The following is a 19,131-nucleotide window of genomic DNA, read 5'->3' on the forward strand; positions in this document are numbered from 1 at the left end:
CCATTGGATCAACGAAAATTTCAATGAATTAAGTCATTTATAAATGATCACGATTCATGGATATCAAAGTTTGATATAAGTGAAACAATGAATACTTTCTACTTCATTAAAAACAATTTGCATGTGAATGATGTCACGTTTTTGTTGTCCTTAAAATTAAAAAATAACAAACTGAATCTAAATGAAAATATACGCCAATAGAAACAAACCTTATTCCTAGAAAACAATCTCCAACACATTTCAAGTAGGTACCTTATAAAAAGGAATAGGTAAGATCACCTTATACTAATGAAGTATCAATATTATGATACCAGACATCAAAAGCAAATCCAATAAAAACTAACCAGACAGCAGACTCAGACGAGTTCGTTATAGAACATGCCAGAATTGATAGTCAGAGGTTCGAAGTTGTAGTTTAGTCAGAGAACGCACGTCTAGACTGCTCTGGGGATTTTACACGAGGAAGGATATAAATTATATTTAAATTTCAAACTGTCTGCAAACTTCAGGATTGGTTCTTTTATCTAGAAAGTGCTTTGCCGCTTAGAAACACGTTTCTAGCACGAAATTTTAAGAAACTACTAAAAAATATTTAATATACAAAACACTGCTGTTTATATTCCTTCAAATGCAAGATAACGTTACCAGTCTAGCCATAATCATTTAGATAATAATGGGCTTAAATGTAATCCGTAATAGTCATCATGTCGCAAACAAAAGCTCTCAATAGCAGTGGCGTGCCTAGGGTGTAAGGACTGGGCAAGCCCAAAGTTTTCAAAGTTTTTGCTGGGTACCCTTTTCTTGAATTAGAAACCTTCCTAAGGTACCTATACTGTCTAATTACCGAATCAAATCTTCTAAATTTTCACGCGCGCCCGCTAACAGTTGAGTCAAACGTTTATCATTAAAATCGATAAATTATAATTATTAAACTGTATGACATTATATTATTAATAAAATTGAACAGATCATTTATATTCTAATAATTCAAAACGGCGATCTTCTGAAGGAAAGATTTTATAACATCGGAATCGGAATCGGAATCGGAAGAAAGTAGGTGATTGTTTTAGAATTCAATTACCTAACAACTTTCAATTATTGATAATTCAATAAGGCGTTCTTGGCCTTGTGTAGGTATTTCTTAAATACGTACCTATGAATTCGATTTAACGATGAGAAAGCACGCTCCGTGGAAGAACTACCTTATAGGTACCTACTAGCAGAAATCATAACTACCAAGTACCAAATGTGCAAGTTTCAACAGCTGGGGCTTCTAAGCAATTCTTATTCATGAAATCGATTACCTAATTCGTAAACATATTTTAATTAAAATTTCGTTTATGTGACTTACTAGCTGTTTGGGAGTTGGTTTTTATGAAGAAATTAATTGATGTTTTTCAGTAAAGTTTAATGATTTTACCTTTCCCCTGCTGAGCACAAAGCAAACCATCACAATTTACAACACAATCTGCTGTCGCGACACTCATTTTATCACAAAATTCGAAAAACATAACCTAAATTACACCGATATATAATCACCCGCTCAAACAAACTATACCTAATAACAATAATATTCACGACGTTCGTTCGCGCAATCGTAACTATCTTCACACTGTTAAAGCCGGGCTTTATCGTGGCTTTATTTTCCATACAGATTGCTATAGAATTCTATGGCTAGGTATGTAGCTACTTAGACGAAATTTCATACGTTAGAAGAGATTAGCGCAAAGCCCGGTAAAAGCCCACGCGTGCAAGCGAGACAACTACATGTTATAATCCATCCAATTTAGATTGTAACGTCAAAATAAAAGGTACGACCTTATTCTGATAGGAAGAAGGATGAAATTAAAAGTTTACTCGAATTCGTCATTGTTTTATGCTAGGCGTATTATATATTATATTGTAGGTGAGTTTTCATTGAATTTCGGAGCAAATTATGAACTGCTCATTGCGCGCGAATATTCAAACGTGAATTTGGTTATTTTCCTATCTCGTAGCGAATTTCTAAGGCAAGCCGGGCTTTTCGGCTTGTATGAACGTACCGCCACTGCTCAATAGATGTACACTGTACAGCGCTTAATGACAACTTCCTAATTACTCCCAGCAAATCCTAGCTAAAAGAATCGGCGCTGACACTGAGTGGATCGAGTTCGCTTTAATTGCACGCACGTCTAGACAGTCACAATCACAGTATTACCATATTTCCTACAGTAGTGCGACGAATGTACTTGTGCAGAGAAACGGAGGGGAACTGGCGGGGGTCGGGCGACGCGGGCCGCGTAAAGCAATCACGCTGAGATTGCTTTACCTATCGCGAAAGGACGACGCAGTCGTATTTTTTGTGTAATAATTTTATTATACATAGGTACTTACATATTCTATTATGGCGCGCACAAACTGTTCCGTTTACGGATGTAAATCTACATTGAAATCCCAGAAGGAAACAATATTTCAGAAAGATTGTATTACTAATTGTATCTGTTGAATTAAAATCAAAGCTATGTATATGTTGTCCTCATTATTTCCTAATCAGATTGTACATCCCAATGCGAATGCATTACTTAGTTAAATGTTATAATATACAATTAAGAACATCCAAAAATAAAGTGTCCACGTAAATAATATTAAGCAGTGCAATATCTGTAATTATATATTTATGAACAAATAATTACATCAGATTTAATAATCGCAATTATTTTGAATGTGCATATGAAATATGAATAAATGATTTCATCATAATATTAATAATCACAATTGTTTTATTTCCCATTTGTTGCAACCCTAGCGTATTTTCGTGTGGCAGCGTAAGTACCTACGCTGGCGGCGGCATCGCGCGACATCAAAGGCGATTCCTTACTGTAGGAAATAATATTGTAATACTGTGGTCACAATGGCTCCTTTTATGCTAAATACTTAAATGTCAAGTCCGATTTTAATTTAAATAATTGTTAACTAGAAATTAATATAGCTTTCAATTAATGTACATATGCGTCGTTTTTAATTATTTTTAATTGTATCACATTAAGCCAGCAATCACTGATGTGGGTTCAAAATTAAATTACAACGATTTAAAATATATTTTTATGTGTATTTCTCCATCGTTTTATCCATATTTTAAAGTATTTAATATTGTACAACAGAAGCATTCCTCTTTTTAAAGCCGCAAAGATACAAAAATATTAGGGACCGCAAGAGCGACAACTTCGTATTTGATAGTGCAAGAGAATATTTGCATGCCAGCATCATCTGCATATTAATTTATATAAATTCATTGTAAAATGATAAATAGTCCGCGTATTTCGGAACAAAGACTTTGTTTTGTTTAAAGCATTTCCCAAAATTTTAAAAATTTCTACAGGTAATTTTGTATATCAAGAATTTCACGTGCAGACTTAGAATGTATGATTCACTTTACTTTTCTGCAGAAATGATGGTATATCAGTATAATGGATTATTTGAAACTAGCGACCCGCCCCGGCTTCGCACGGGTGCAATGCTGATAAATACACTGCTAAATACACTACAGAAAAACATAGCGGCCCGGCCGGCCGGTACCGCTGCAAACGGTACGTCCCGCAATTTTTAAATCTGTAATATCTTCGAAAATATTCACTTAAATCATACGGTGTAAAGGGCCATATAGATCTATATTAAATGAACAATGTATTCAAGGTATTTAATTGGTTATGGATTAATGCTGTATTGGTTTAAATCGCTTCGAAAATTAGCCATTATTTGACGTAAAAAGTAAATGACAAAAAAAAGTTATTGTGGGTAATCCATAAGAGATAGACATATGCCATCGCGGACTTTTCTGTAGACCTTTTCAATGTGTACAATACTTAGTACATTATTTTGATAAAACTCGTAGGGTTCAGCCTGCGTTTGCAATGTAAGCGGAAAAAATGTAATTATTTACGACATCACATTAGAAACCTCAAAAATAACAGTACTTCTCCACTATTTAATGGATGTTATTATACATATAAACCTTCCTCTTGAATCACTCTATCTATTAAAAAAAACCGCATCAAAATCCGTTGTGTAGTTTCAAAGATTTAAGCGTACAAAGGGACATAGGGAAATAGGGACAGAGAATGCGACTTTGTTTTATACTATGTAGTGATGATGTTAATAATTATTTACAGGTAAAGTACCTACCTTTTTTTATAACTTTTATGGGTCATTTATTTAAATAAGTATGTATTTTCGCATTAAAATTTTTAACTACGCAATAGAAGGATGAATGAAACATAACAATTTCTCATATCTAAACTGTACTACAAACTACAAAGTCGATCGCAAATAATGTATCATAATCACTGTCATCAACACAATTTATGTAAACTGGAAGTACAGGAAAATAGTTTTCCGTTATCATTGTTACAAATATTTGCATGAATTAAGTATTATTGAATGTAATTTAATCTGTACATTCACGCGCAATGTGCTACACACACGCGCACTTAATAATAACCACTGCGTAGTTTTTGAACAAAGAAAGCATTGTAAGGATAAGACTACTTACTTCTTTGCTTGGGAGGACGCCAGATTTGCACCGAATTTAGCATCGCCAAACGCTTAACCACACATAAATCCCATTCAAATGTCTAAACGCTCATCCTGTTTTGATCCAACGAATACAGGGACTTTCTGTAAATCTTATCGGAGGTTATGAATAATGTACAATTTTTTTGGTATTTTTTACATGGATACTTTCGTTTTAATGTAAGATAGACTTACTGGGTATAAAGATAAAAAAGAAAATTCGAGATGATACAGTATTTATGTTGGTCTACATTTGATTGTCTGACATCGGAATTAAATAATTGAAATAGGTAAACGTAACACACGTGCAGGTTTTCCTTGTAAGAATTACAGAATTTCTTGTACTGAGCTAATTAAAACGAATCCTATAAACAAAATCTTGTAAGATGTTAGTTATTGAAGAGTATGACACACTCTATGGCAAAAATATTCACACGTGGTTGGAATCATTTTACAAAAGGCGTCAATTTTCCGTAAATACAATGTTGTCATGTGATAACCATAACAAAGGACACCTAAACACTAAGTACCTACTCCTTTGAAAAGAACAATAAATACCTTGCTTCACTGACAGTTCTCTCTCAATGGACTAGGCACTTATTGTTTCCGAAGAAACAAATTGTGAATGAACATTTTATTAGTCTCTCGTGGAATATACCAGAACAATCACCCCATTCTAACTACCCACGGGCTGTCCTTTGTAGTTGCTGACTGCTGAGGCCTTCTAGGACTTCTTGAAATAAGATAAAAAATAGGCGACTTTAAAGAGTGGGTGTAATTTATTAATATAATAATAAAACATTCTGTCTTTATTTATACTCAGTCTGCTGCTGTGAGTTAATTTTGTGGATCGAATTATGGTAAATATTCTGTCCGTAAGTCAAAAAGTACTCTCAATTTACTTTATTGTTCAGTTGACACAAATTTGTCTCCTGATCATTAAGGCTCTATTCATAAAGCCAAGTTGATTGTGCCCCAGCTTTTACCGTTAATAACACTTCTAAGTTATACACGTATTTACGACATTCTTGCTCTTCAATGGGTTATCCAAATTGACACATTTGTACATATTTGGAGAGAATATTGTATCTCAAGCAATGTATTGTTTTTATGATAAATAAATATCGTTAAGCCTGTATTGAACTAAGAAAATACCAGAACAAATTAATATACCTACCTGCCTACCTACTTTATCAAATATTTACTTAGAATATGTTTATGGACTTTGTATTTTTTATGGAAAGAAGCAACGAAAGTGAATAAATGTTACTCTATTTAATTGCAATGCTTTTTTCGTAGGAAATTCGTTATCAACAACAACCAAACACGTCAAAATTGATAAACCGACAGCTAGCTAGCATACAAATATTACTTATTGCACGCCTCATAAGCGAAGCGTTGAGGTGGGTACTACTGTCACTTCGCGCAAAACATCTGATTTTTCAAACTTAAAATGTCTTTATGTATCATACATTGCACTTGTAAGATAATACATACACACACATATTAAGAAAAAAACACTATTTTTAACGTTCATGATATTTTTGATGTCATTTTTGTTATTTAAACTAGTTAAAAAACAGTTTAAAAAAGTTCTGTCTTGGACGTCCGTGTGTCTGTATGTGCGGATCCTTTTTCTTGTTAACACGATAGCGACCGAAATACTTTACTAATCGAGTCTTTTTTTTTCTCTTACGCTTGAGTATGCTCAGGAATAGAACCCTTTCATTTTTCAGGGTCTGATTCGATGTGGTTTAATTGTTATTAAATAATAATTAATAAATATTTATTAAAAAAAAATTATGAGGCGTGCACTTTTTTTAATATTCTGGTTTCTTTTCAGAAATCAATAACTCACTAGGTACATACTAACATTACATTGGCAACGACTCTTATAATAACATAGTAGGTCCCTACCTAACATAAAGAAATGTTTAACTTAATAAACGAGTTTTTTGACGCTTTCTCCGTAGAAACCGTTTAAGACGGTTATTATGAAGAAATTAATATTGCCAATACTTTGGTATGTAATAACTAATGACTACTATCATAAACGTTTAGACGTTTTTAAAACGAAAGGCATTTATAATTCTTCAAATCATCCCAATACATTACAATTTACAATCTGTATCAAAAAAACTATAGCTATTTAAAAATATCAAAATACCTATATGCGATAAAAATAGAAATAAACATGTGTATGTTTTTTGTTAATATCGATATCTCTAGATGTTTTCCTTCCCAGGCTTTAAACCTGAATCGCGTTCGCGTCGCGTAAAAGTTGACACCAATAAACTGTTATCAAATGCCCAAGGACAAATCCAAATGTAAACACAACATCAAAGAAAGTAAAAACTAGTAAAAGGAATCAAACGAGCATTCGATATGAATCATTTCGACGAATGTGGACATATTACATGCAGTCCCGTTACTGCCTTAGCAGACATACAAGGTACCGTAACAGTCTTCGGCGACCTACTATAACTGTACAGAAAGATAAAACTTCGACGCAAACGCATGTACATGTACAGAGCTAACTGTTGCATGTGGTTATTGGTTATATTATGCACGAGATGTTTCGTGTTTTTGGAATAAGAACGGATTGAGAACATGAATTAGGCCGTCTTGTAGGTACGTAGGGTATAAGTAAAATTCTTAATCATTTAGAGACATAATTTTGAGTGTATAATTATGTACCTAGCCTTTATACATTTAGAGATGATATTTTGTGGTCAATATTGACAGATACAGATAAAAATTATTAACGCAAAGGTCCTAATAAAAAAGTTTTACAGCTTTTTAGGGTTAAATTATTTCAATATTGAGTGAATTGACTTTTATTTATATGCCCTAAAAACTTAAAGTACCTGAGTAGGTACCTACGTATATTTTATGTTAATAACGATGTAATTTTATAGCCCAATAATTAAAGTATTATTACAGTTATGTAGCTTTATTATCCTTATTTCGGTGAAAGTCGCGCAAAAAACTTGAACTTGTCACGTTTTGCGGTCAGCGAAGCGATCATATCACGGAAATAATATTCTTTCACGCGCAAAAATTATGCATTTTGCAGTAATGAACTCAATTTGTCCCGTTTTCTGTCTCTCAAAATGTTCTTTGTAAATGTTCCTGCCTTAAAAATAAATTCAAAGTTTCATTCAATACCGAAGAAAATATTATAATGAATGTGAGAGTTGTGCCTTACAAACTTCGCGATTGGAAGTGGAATAGCGATAAATAGATAAAAAGCACTTTAATAATGATACACTCGACATCAATCATAATTTTATAAATAGAAACTGTTTATCATTATTCATTAACTAATGTTATATAATAAAAACACCATGTAAAAAGTTACCTTTTGGCAGAGTGGTGAAAGAGTTATTTTCGACGCGTAGAAAAACTTCGCAATCCGTACACAATATGCGCAGTATTTAAATGAGCACTAAACTTTTGTAAAACCGATAAAAATATATTTTGTATCGCTAACACGATTTATCACACGATATGAATGTTTTCAACAATGTTGTATTGAATAGCGCACGTCCAACGCGGACGACGTCCACATGCGAACAAAACAACACAGCGAGTTTTGCTTGTCAACAAACAAAGAGCGATCGTGCGCCGTCTGCGCGCCGCGGCGCAGAGCGCAGGCGCAACGACGCCACACACACACCCACACGCGTGTGAATGAACACGTAAACATTCGAGTAGTTCAAATCACGATAATATTTGCTCAAAATGGTTTTTCTCAATAAATATAAAACCAAATAAAATTACGTAGAATATTCGTTAAGGTCGCTGCGTAGTGCGTTCACGACTGACAGCTTTGGCACGTGCCAGTTATGAAAATAAACAAAAAGAGGTACCAATATAGAAATACTGGCAGATCGAAAACATCATTAAATTAATACAAATTGGCTGTAGTATAAATAAGCGATTAATTTAAAATTTAAATTAAATAAATGGTGACATTTATATAAGACTAGATGTTCCTAGAAATTAATTTTATAGTTTGATCAAACGTTTATTTCGGTTGTTCTTGAGATTTAAATGCAATTCTTCTTAGTTTTATACAAATGCAAAGCGTATCGTGCGCACAATAATTAACTTATCGCAGCGTCACCATATCAAAACAATAACACAATTACCTATTTATCACTGCATTATCATGTGTTTACAATCACGTTACGCACGGCACTCCTCAAAAGGTCAAGATTGTACACCCAGTTTTCTGCACTATAACAAAGAATATTATTTAATTTTGCATCCATCTAAATGTAAAATTTTATTAAGTCCTCTTAGGTGAAAATTAAATTTCTTTCGATTTAAACAATAAACGAATGTTGCCGCCAATTTTCCCGCCCAGTTTGAAATTTTCTTTTTTTTTAGTTTTTTTTTCAGACACTAAGTAGGTAAGTCTAGTAACAAAATTTTACACTTCATAAATTTAGAAATTATTAAGTAGGTACCATATATAGTATATGTTTAAACATTTTACATATACATACATTTGTATAATTAAAAAGAAAACTCAACATTAATTTCATATAGGTAAACAAGTATAAAGAGTTATAATAAAAAAAAGTGCGCAATTTCAATACATAGAGGATTTCTGAACCGGACGTATAAGGTAATTTTGTATTTATTTATTTTTTATTTACGTTCTGGAATGTTTCGAATTTATCAACAGCCAGTTAATAAATCGAGCGATTCACTGAAACAAATTCCAATTTTGAATTGAAACTCGTTAACAGGGAGCGTTGTTTTTGCCCGTGAACCTGAAATGCGTGGAAGAATTCGGCCAAACCGTGGGCGGTGATGACTGAAGTGTATGGCGTATGCGTCAACAGAAACGTATTGTGTCTAACGTGATACAAATTTCCGTTTATATTGTTTTCCTTAAATTATTTCGGTGTTTAAAAGTTTCAAAATGAAAAATGAAAAGCAACTAAAACATTGGAGATGCTAGCTAGTGATTTGGTCTGGTCTGCCGTCTTGTTTGACAGGTTTGATAATATTTTATTTTTCATTAATTAAGAGTACTTAAGTATATTAAAATTCAATAAACAATAATCGTAAAAATTTAAGACGACTTTTTATAAAAAGAAATTATTATCTTTAGCAGATTCTTGTATTGATAGTACGTTTATTACTTCTTTTTAATTTATAAGATAACCATAATCCATTCCATCCATCCATTTGCCGTCACTCGAGTGGCCTATAATTCTTAGCAACTCGTAATCTCTACAAAGCTAAGTAATATTGATTTTCCGACAAAATTCAATGTGAGGTTCCATTGTGTTTTTCTAGAATCGGTTAGTAGTTTTCTGTGAAATCGATTTGCCGTGTAATCCCTTGAGCTGTTCCTAGAATGAACGCTCCAACGCACAAATTAGATTTTAGTGTCTCATGACCGCGTGTATATATATATTCTTTACTTGGATTTTCATAAAATATTGAATTTTAATGAAGTCTTGTAGATTGAGGATTTGTCCTTTCACTTAGGGATTTATTTATTTATTTCAAAGGGATATAAATATTCAATTGTTAATACAAAAACATATACATATATATATATATATATATATATATATATATATATATATATATATATATATATATATATATATATATATATATATATGTATATGTAATAATGCGTAAAAAAACTCAAAACTGAAACATTCATTCGTTCAACGAAATAGTCTTATATTGGAAGCGTTGAGTAAGTAAGAGCATAGAAATGATTTATCATCGACTACGAAAGCAGTGTCAGTAGAGTAGAGCCAGCAAGAAACTCTGTAGTTGATAATACACAAGAATTCTGGCCAGAGAACTGCCCTGTGGTCCTGATGATTTCCATCATCCGTAGACCTTATTCATTAACGATGTTGTAGGCAGTGTAAACTACACAACATTAATTCCTAAATTTGGTACTAATAAAAATATAGAATCAGACATGGACGTATAAAAAAAGACGGACGCCGTATTACGAACAAACAACGTGAAGCCACCATAGTAAGCTAGCGATCGTGTAAAGACAATAAACACGCACACACTCTCACCATAGTAAGCTAGTCGGCCGCCATTACGTCGTGAACTACCGACTGATTAACTGCGTCACTGTTTCACAAAAAATATTTAAAATGCCGTCTTGCGTGATCGTGTTTCAACAGTACAATTTTAAATAACAAAACACAAGGGATTACATTCCACAGGGAAGCAAGTTATTTCTTTTATGTTTTAATGACAAAATTATTACGGCAAAATTTATAGAAAAAAATACAGCCGCCATTTTCATCAGGACAACTGTTGCCATGGCAACATGGCACACACACATGGATATTTCGCCGCCATTACTAGGCTTCACTCAATGTTTAGGCGATATACCGTCCGTCTTTTTTTATACGTCCATGGAATCAGAAGAGAATATTGAAGAAATAAACCATATCAACGAAAAGATATCCGTGACGAAAGCTGAAGCCTGAACCGATAACTATTTATATAACACTGTCTGCTGGTCTAGAGTTCAGACCGGATTTAGATGAACTCAATTACAAGCACATTGTCCAATAAACCGAAGCCGGACCGTTTTTTCCCGCCATTTTTTATAGTTTCGCGATGTAATCGAACGCAAAATTTACTTCGCTTTTTTTGCCAGCGCTCAAACAATGGCCCTGTCTCTCACCTTGATACGATCCGATATTATGAATATAAATCGTTTATTATTTGTTTGAGAAAAATAATTTTCGAATTCGCCGTTTCAATAATTCATATTGACGGCAATGCTGTACTTGTCTGGAATAATAATGAATTATTTGAGTGTAGCTGTATCGAGACGCTGGAAAAAGCACATTTATTGAAAACCAAATGCGTTACTAAGCAATTGCTTCTATTATCTGCGAAATAGTGTTCGCTATGAAATCCAATCCAATCCAGTTTTTCTTGAAACAACTTGTTTTTCTTGGTAGTTTTAAGTACATAATGAAATAAATTAATCAAGGATTTTTACGATAATATGATTATCTATAATTATTGCAAATCGTTAAATTTGAATGTATTTTTCATATTAAGATTAGTTATGTGGTCACTGTCTTTCAACTGCTCAAATAATAATATTTGCTTATGCTTTACATTGACTTTAAGAAAAAGCTCATAAAGTAAGGATAAATTGAAGAGCTCATACAATAAACAACAGGCTAATGGAGTATTCAGAGAAATAAGGATTAGGTACCTTACTTACTATACCTACTATATATTCGAAGTACATATAGCGATATTATTTGTGTTGGGTGTCATAAAAAATGAAAACAAAGCTCTAATCCATAACACTTAGAGCCCCCGCAGACCACAGACTTTTTATCGGCAGATAGTTTGGTCGGGCTCTTAATCAGTACGCAGATATAAGCAAATGCGCACACTATGACGATTAGGTATCGGCCGATAAACAAGTTTGATGGGCTTCCCGATTCAATTCAAACTATACTGTCGGCAAACTATCGGCCGACTGTATAATCAGTATTGGCTCCCTACCACACGCGCAAACACGACGATTTTTTAGTCGGCCGACTAGGCCAATAGTTCAGTTCGCTCCGAGCTTTGACAGCGAATGGTCGGCCGCGCATGTTTTGTAAAATGGCGTCGCTCAATTCTCAGTCGCTTATTTCGGAATTTTAAGACTTAAAAGAGTAGGTACTCTGTATTTGACAAGTTGGTTGAAGCTAGTTATGCTCATTCGATAAAAGGCGAAAAATTTTTTCGGGTAATCGAGTAATTTGGAATGCATAGTGTAAAATTTTCCATTTAATAATCTATCACTAAAGATAGGATGCACCCAATACTCTCGAGCTCTCTTTTTAATTTTCCTCCTCCGGTGTATGAGAGCAATAATAACAATTCTATGCAAAGTTTTATTAATTTTCATTGTGCGGTGCGACCACTCTTTTCAACGATTGGTTAGAAACTAGCAAATAGTCGGCAGACTGTTGGATAGTTTGCGCACTCATAACCGACTGAACTGTTTAGTTGAACCGGTGTGCGTACTAGCAGGCCAACCCGACTAAACTATCGGCCGATAAAAAGTCTGTGGTCTGCGGGGGCTCTTAAGTATTACAACTACCTATGATGCTATAAAAAGTTTCATAATTTTTTCGAAAAATATCTTAGTGTTTTTTAATGGGATTGTATGATTGTAGTAACCTATAAGATTGTCAAACACCTGCGTTAGGTACAATAATTAGACCTACAAACCTAAGTTAAGTCAAGGTCCATTAAATCTCAAAGAACTTCATAAATCCTAAAGCTGTTCTAGGCCACCTTGAGCTGTGAAAATTATTTATGACAGATCACAGTATATAGATCATAGATCATAGTAGTAGATATTTAATAATCAATTATAATTTACCTCAAACTGTAAATGGTTTCAAAAATCCTACTGAAATTATTCTAGAAAACATATTTAGAACAGGCATATGAGTATCGTTAGTAATTATGTAGATTTCGAGGAAAGATAAAGATTAGAGGCATAGTTTATTAATGCTTTAGAAAGGAAAAGGAGGTGAAAGTTGAACGCAAATTAAACGAGGACAGTCCTGCAGTTAACAACTGCTTTCATATTATAAACCTACACAGAGACAATAGCTATTGATTCCTGAGTTTAGTTCAGTTTATCCTTTCCCTTTCAAGTTTCAAATGATACATACATAGAGTACACTCTCTCCATCTCAAAGATTACATGCACTAGGGCTTCAGAGCAGTAGTCTCGACCTTTCACGAGTTACTTCCGGTAGCAATTACGGGGCTTATCACTTAAATACAAATGCTATATAACAAGGTAAGGATTAAAATAAAACGCCTTGGTACTACTGCCGCGCCCTATCACCACTTTAAAAGTCAGAGTTACCAGCACAAAGATTAAAGTGCAAACTTACAATCTAACGTAAACACGCAAGCTCCAAGTTACTTAATTCTGGAAACAATTTGCCGAGAAATGCACTCAGCGGTACTTTTAAACTGCAGTTGGCTTGATTATTCTATTTTTCAACCAGATATCGTGCTAGGAAACTTGTTTTGTTTCAGAAAAATAATGCAATTTAAAATATGTATCATATTATGTTTATGGTGTAAATTCATCAAATATATCTAGTACCATTACCAAGAGCAGTACAAAATAGAAAAGTATAGTATGTAGGTAGTAAGTACATATTTTTCGTTGATAATGTTTATTTACCATAAGCACATATTATATAATACTATAGACACAAGGATACCACATGTTACCACAATCATGGGCGATTTCTAATCCGTAAAAACTAGTTTCTTCAAATCCTTTTGAATATTCAAATACAAATTAATTTAGACTTTTACTAATTTGAAGTTACGAAGAAGTTAAACAAATTTAATCGTCTCTACGTTCTATAACAATGGTTATTACAAACACGAGACTACATAGCTAGAGATATTCAAACACACATTTCGACGAGTTTCCTAGAAAAACTAAATCATGAAATGCTCTGCATTCAGATTTCATTTATTCATTTGAAAAATTTACGATATGCCCGAGTTATCCGGTCTCTAATGTTCATTAAACTAAAAGAATTTCAGACATTCGCTTGTTCTAGTTGTTTCTGGAATACCTTCAAGCGTATTATGTAAATTTTAATAACCTATAAGTGACTGCTTTCGCCGTGTGGGGAAAATGGCACGCTCAAAGCATTCTACATCTTTGATGAAATTGTCGCTCTAAATATATAGCTATTACTAGCGGCCCGCCCCGGCTTCGCCCGTGGTACATATGAAAAATAGATGTTGGCCGATTCTCAGACTTACCCGATATGCACAGAAAATTTCATGAGAATCGGTCCACCCGTTTCGGAGGAGTATGCAGACTAACATTGTGACACGAGAATTTTATATATAAGATAAGACTAGCGGTCCGCCCCGGCTTCGCCCGTGGTACATATGAAAAATAGATGTTGGCCGATTCTCAGACTTACCCGATAGGCACAGAAAATTTCATGAGAATCGGTCCACCCGTTTCGGAGGAGTATGCAGACTAACATTGTGACACGAGAATTTTATATATAAGATTATTTAGAAACATACATTATTACTTAAAATGTTTAATGTATTCAATACATATCCAATATACATATTACACATAAAAAATTTAGTAAGTTTCTTGTTGTTGCCAGTTGATTACAGGGTGTAGCAAAAATCTTTGAAAACTTTAATTTTTAATATCGTAAATTTTTCATTTTATCTATATGCTTATCTTTTTATTTAAGCTTATTTAAATTCTAATAAAAAATGATAAACTGAAAAGTTTTCAGTCCAAAACATGACATCATCTAAAAGCACGACCAGTGGAAAAAGTTTTAAGGTTTTTTTGGTATAATCTACCAGGTACGGAATCAACTAAAAATGGAAGTCAATGTCTCCTAGCTATTCATACATCATACATCCTCAAAATCGATAAGCCATGACGTCAATATGAAAACAATGACACAGAAATAATAGAAGTGAAATTGCCCGACATGCTATCGTTTGAACAAAGATAATACCTACCGCAATCACACTAATTAATTTATGAATGCGCAAGGTGTGTATTTGGATATTTGGTATAATAACAATAAGACTAAAATCATCTTCAATATCGTTGAAAAAAACACGCTCTACGATAGAATAAATCGTTTTTTTTATTTTTGTTATTCAGACTAACATAAACTTTTAAAAATTATTGTATCGTCACCGATCCTTGATTACAAAGTTAAAATAAATCTTTTCGTTTAAAGCGGGTTACAATCATTGTTGAGTGTTACATACTAACATACAGGTGAAGCTTATATTATAAGCATGTTAAAAAGATCGAAACTCTTCTCAGATAAAATTCATTAGATTAATAATTAATACAGTAGGAATGCAATTCGCATAGGTAAGCAAAACAAAAACAGAATATAGAACAAATTCTGTATAACAAGTTTCAATCAACTATTTTAAAGAATTAATAATTGTAATAGCTACAAGTTCAATTCATGAATATCTAGACTAAATATTCATGAATTAAATTGAAGACACAACCCGGATCTTGATAACATGCAAAAATGTATTTATTATCGCAAAAGATCTGGTGATTTCTATGTTAAAGTCGACGATATCGAAAAAAGCTTTTAGGAGAGATTTGCAGTGCTCATTACAGATACATTATACATAATATGTAATCTTTTTAATGGTTTATGAGACAATAAGTAATCATTTTCATTTAACAATAAAATAAGATAATTTAGAAATACTATTATAAGCACAAGTGTGTATTAAATGTACAGTCAAAGAGGCTAAACTTACACCGAAGTTAGAACCAGACCAACTTAGTAAAAAGTTTTCAGAATCGGGTTGAAATTTTCAATTTTCATTCAAAAAATTGTCCAATAACAAACTAGATAGTTTGAGCAGAACAATTTGGATTATACAGCCGTAAGTTTATTTATATAGTAAAAACCAAAATGTATCCAACGTTTTTGAATTCTTTCACGAATAGAAAATTTATTTATTCCTAAGTGATTTAGACAAAGAAATTCACAAGTCAGGGTAGAGGTGTCGAGCGTCTAGTATCACATAAGTAAATACGGCAAACAATGTAACGATCATAAAGTGTACTTAAATGACACATGATTGTATTAAATTTACTACCCACACTTCATACGACACAATATAATGAATAATTATCGTCTGAGACTTTAATTTATGCTAACCGCAATATTATTTGCGTTTGAATTTATCGAATACTAAAATTATTAAATCTATGCTCAAGGGAAAATACCCCAAATAACAGGACGACAACATAATTGAATTACCACTATTCACTTTACTAAGTACAGTTGTACAGTAGACGCAGAATTTCCTGTACCCACCCCAAGAGAAATATCGCAATCAAGAGTCCGATTTCCAGAAAAGAAAGAATGTTAAACAAATTTGTTTTTCAAGTCTTCAGTTTCATTTATCTATAAAAAAAGTCAAAAAATATCCCTACTAAATATTGTACTACTGCTTGCAAAAAAAAGACCTATATAAAAGCTCAATTATCCGCCCTATAAACGCACACATACCTTTAGTTCTAGCAGCGGCAAATCCAAATAAACAACACGGAACAACGAAAGCGCGACAAAGTTTGGATGCGGCAAGTACGTATAGCGCGACCGCAGCGCGGCGACGCCTGTCTCCGACTGGCAACTGGCTGGCTAGCTGCTAGGATGCAGCGTGCATTGTGCAAGCGAGTGCATCGATTCCACACCGGCAAACACACCGACCAGACACATAAAAATTGCAATAACATTTTATTTCCTTCTCAATTTTACTTCGTAGACGAAAGCCGTTTTCGTAATGTATAGGGGATATTCATTGAATTCCAAGATAAGGTTGTATTTTCAACTTCAGAATGTGAAGTTTCAATTTGTTCTTTTCTCGTAAATTCGGTAGTACAATAACAAGAAAAACAACGAAAACTAAGATTCATTATTTAACTTTAAGAGTAAGCTAAAAATATTAAAAAAGCAATAGCTCTTTTGTCATTTTAAAACTTTACTACGCTGAACTTGTATTATCTACTTCAAAAATTATCACGTTAGCCTAAGTAGTTTTTGAAAATGCGATGCTAAAAGTTCTTATGAATAAAATATTAGATATATCTTTGTATTTTTCATATAATTTATTTACTTTTTTTAAGTTTAAAACTAATTACAATATGCCCCATAAGAACACAAAATATAAACCTTACTTACCTAATAATTTCGCACACTCGAAATAAAAAGCCCTTCCAATAAAATCATCATAATAGTACCATATCCATAGTTCGTTTACTTACAATATTTTAGCATGATCATTAGGGCGTGTGCAGACTGTAGCACAGAGTCAACGTATCCCGCGAGTGGCGATGACCCCACGGGTTTTCAACTGCACTCTATTAAGTTACTCAGAGAACTCAACGATTCGGATTTGTAGTCAGACTACAAAGTTCTAGCTACAGAAGTAGGATTAACTTTGATTAACTTTTTAGTTTGTAACATGCAAAAGTTTATTTTAGACGTCTTGACACTTTTGATGTGTTAATTTTTTATGTGTTTGAATTTTGCAGAATTCAATAAGAAGATTGGACCATAAAGAACAATCTGGAGGGATTCAGAAGTCGCTCATGATGCACAATAAATGTGAGTAATTGTAATTAGATACATTTGGGGATAACTAACACTTGCGGATACGGGAAATCTAAGAGCAATAACGTAAAATATATGCCATCATACATCCTCTTGAAATGAGCGAACTAAACAACAGGCATAATTTCTTTCAAATATTTTAGATACTATACGTATGAGCAAAGCTCAAGTTAATAAATGACCGATTGGTTATCTAAACGCACAAACAACCTTGCTACAGTAACCACTAAACTGATAGTTCACGAGCCCTGACACCGATATACAGTAACGAAATGCACACAATCCCACCTGCAGTGTAACTGTTATACGCGTACGGCGTAACATTATTTTACTGGTTTTAACACCACTATCATATTTTGTATTGCGGTTATCATAACGCCCGGGAAGTGGCAAGTCCACAGGCCAATTCTATGTACCTATATACTGGCGTGTGACGTCAGAGCAATAGTAAAGGCAGTGCGTGGGCGCTGCTGTCAATATGCTTTTCTTTTAATTGCGCAGAGGTTTCAGTTATTCCGGCGTTTTAATTGGAGAAGGAATAAAGTACGTATGTGTTCACAACGGGAGATATTTAGCATTTAAACTTTAAAGCTTCTTGATAACTAACGCATGTTTTCTTTATAAAACTAAAACGAATGAGCACTTATAATTGTACCAATATCTTTTGGTTATGTTATTCTTATCTAATATTTCCTGTAAGTCTATATATCTAATTCTGATATCGAAATATTTATTGTAAGTCTTACCCATGGTGAATTAACCTTGACGATGTTACCAGCGTACCTATAACAGAATAAAGTAATTATATAAAAGGTAATTACAAATTAATTTACACGTTAATTATGTTCAAATGCATGCACATGAGTAAACAAAACTGTTTAGATACTCTTGTAATCAGACTAAAAGCATAACTAAACTTATTACTCTAATGGGAATGTTCTGAATTCGCCAAACATTAAATAGTTAATTTGGGTAAACAGTTTATTTCATAACGGACCTTTAGTTCAATATTGTGCATGAACGACACGACGGATATTTTAAATTATAATAATATTTAGATTATTTCATATTACTACTTATGCAAATAGCATTGTTTTTCAGGAATAGGGAAATACAGTAGGTATATAAGGATATTCTTATTCAGTTAGGATTATTTAAATATTTTAAATTAAATACATACCAAATACAATAAGGTGCAATAGCAAGCCAGTACATAATAAATACTGACTAATCTACAGTATCACAGTGGTGATTAGTAGCTTATCATATTTTTAATTAATCAAGCATCAAAAACACTTCAGTGACTGGAGTATTAGGTTCTCAAGCGAAAACTATTAAAATATCAGCTCAATCTACACGCTCGCTCTTA

At 33.1% G+C, this 19,131-nt stretch overlaps 1 protein-coding gene across 4 annotated transcripts in view; it reads right to left on the reverse strand.

The window, feature by feature from the left end:
- The window catches only part of Ypel (Yippee-like), an 80,103-nt gene that overhangs the window by 37,183 nt on the left and 23,789 nt on the right, over positions 1 to 19,131 (reverse strand). Inside the window, exon 1 of one of the 4 annotated variants that reach the window (XM_089702268.1) lies at positions 16,659 to 16,798. The exons of 2 other annotated variants lie outside the window; for them this stretch is intronic. The gene's annotated coding sequence lies outside the window, so the exon portion shown is untranslated. Of the gene's footprint in view, positions 1 to 7,909; positions 8,156 to 16,658; positions 16,799 to 19,131 lie in introns of those variants that run through there. One more of the 4 variants, XM_089702269.1, reaches the window with a different exon arrangement.

This window comes from Colias philodice, chromosome 13, assembly GCF_061535455.1.
Source record: "Colias philodice isolate Cphi_HAF_F1 chromosome 13, ilColPhil1 Martin Lab GWU primary, whole genome shotgun sequence".
NCBI classification, from domain to species: Eukaryota; Metazoa; Arthropoda; class Insecta; order Lepidoptera; family Pieridae; genus Colias; species Colias philodice.